Below are 2,183 nucleotides of genomic sequence, written 5' to 3' on the forward strand. Positions count from 1 at the left end.
AGAAACCATAAAATCTAGGATCTTGAAAAACTGGGAAATTTTACTGGAGATGAGAAACCAGAAGATCAAGGGAAAGGGTTTAAGGTACTCTATAGAAGATGGCTAACCACCACTGAGTTTGAGTAAACATAGTGTTCAAATGGATGAACCATGCCAACCTTACCATCTCAATTGCACACATTACCACTTGATTTACATACAAGTGTGTCTTCCATAAATGATTCTTTAGGTATTTCTTTCTTGCAAGAAAATATATTCAACCTATAAGAAGGAGGTCGCTCACTCGTCTTTGAGATGTGCCCAAAGCATGGCGCAAATCAATTTATAGTTGCGAGTTCTTGGAGCAATGAAAGTTTCTTTTCTACTCTGTCGAGTGTGAGAAACCAGAAAAACCAGGCTCTTGAAAAACTGGAACATTTTACTAGAGATGAGAAACCAGAAAATTGAGGGCAAGGATTAAGGTACTTTGTAGAAGATTGTTGAGCACCAATGAGTTTGAGTAAAAATAGTGCTCAAATGGATGAAAAATTCCAACCTTTACCATCTCAACACACATTACCACTTGATTTGGATAAAAGTGTGTCTTCCACAAATGATTCTTTAGGTATGGAAAGAGAAAGATGTAGCACAAGCAAAATCAATGCATCCGGATCTGTGTGCATCTCATGGATCTTGTTTTAGATGGTAATGATTTGAGCAGTTATATACGAGAGCCTACTTTTCCTAATGTTACATGAAATAATTTGCAGATTTTAGACTTCATTAGTAACAATCTGCAAGGGCTTGTGCCTCTGTTTCTTAAATAGTTTCATGGCCTGCAAGAGTTGGATTTGAGCAATAACTCTGTCTAGTGCAATACATAAAGCTCTTATCCAACTGAATTTATGAAGTTTGAATTTGTCTCTTAACAATCTTAGTGGACCCATTCTGTTGTTTTCACTAAGTTTTGGTAGTGAGTCATTTGCAGGAAACAAGCACTGTCGGCCTCCTCTTGCACCTTATGCTAGAACTCAAGTTCATAGGCATTATGGATTGAAACCTAGGGAGGTTGCAAGAATTTTTATTGCATTGATGAAAACAATTGTTGTTTATGTGTCCTTGTTGATAGGCATTGGAAGTGCCCACAATATGAAAGTGCTGGGAGGAGGAGGGGACCCCTCTTTGAATGAATTGGAAGATGAAGAAACAATGGAGGGTAGATTAGTGATTTTTGAAGGGGATAACCTCACGGTTGAGTATGTGTTGAATGCATTAGGTCGAGTACTAGGTAAGACCAGATATGACACTATCTACAAACCCAATCTTAGCCAAGGAGGAACTATTGCTCCCCTGACTTGCAAGGACTGAAAAAATACTTGCCTATAATTAAGGATTTGGGTGGCATTCGGCATGAGAATATAGTCCCTCTCAGAGAATTTATGAAAGAAAAAGAGAGAAGATTCTTGTATATGATTATCATAAGAAAGGCAACTTGGTTGACCTTCTTCATGATAAATTGTCATTTTGAAACCCAAGAATAAGGAAGATTTTCTCTGTTGTCCTTGCTTTTGCAGATGCTCGAGGTGGGAGGCCCTCTTTGAACTGGGCTCGCAGGCACAAGATTGTTCTTGGAGAAGCAAGAGGACTTTCCCACCTTCACACTGGGATGGAAACTCCCATCGTTCATGGAAACCTCAAATAAAAGAATGTTTTGGTGCATGAAAAATATGTGTCATACCTTATTGATTATATTCTAGAACAATTAATGACCCTACCATCTGCTGCTCAGATGATGAATGTAGCTACACTTGAGGGATACAAGACATTCTCCTGTCAGAAATACTCATTGGGAAGAAACTAGGAAACAATGAGAGCTCTGACGAATTTGTGGATTTTCCTTCTATTATGAAGACAACTGTGTTTGAGGAGAAAATGTTGGATCTGTTTGATGTTGATATCTTGAGGGGATTAAGAAGTCCTATAGATGATGGATTAGTTTGAGCACTACAACTTGTAATGGGTTGTTGTGCACCTTCTCAATCGGTGAGACCAGATATTAAGGCTTTCATCCAACAACTGGCGGAGATAAGGCCTAAGACTCCTTCTGCATTATATACTCCCATTGATACTAGGAGTGAACTAGTGCTTGCATTTTAGCTTCATGTTAATTATTTGTACTCACCTTTAGGTAATTTTCTACCTCT

At 38.4% G+C, this 2,183-nt stretch overlaps 1 pseudogene; it reads left to right on the forward strand.

Annotated features, from left to right (window-relative positions):
• The first annotated feature begins 665 nt into the window (after positions 1-665).
• Positions 666-1,840, forward strand: LOC149247735 (putative kinase-like protein TMKL1 pseudogene; annotated as a pseudogene).
• Positions 1,841-2,183: the final 343 nt, after the last annotated feature.

The sequence above is a fragment of the Pinus tabuliformis genome, chromosome 7 (assembly GCF_031772625.1).
Source record: "Pinus tabuliformis cultivar Carrire ecotype Pingquan chromosome 7, CPIR1, whole genome shotgun sequence".
In the NCBI taxonomy this organism is placed as follows: Eukaryota; Viridiplantae; Streptophyta; class Pinopsida; order Pinales; family Pinaceae; genus Pinus; species Pinus tabuliformis.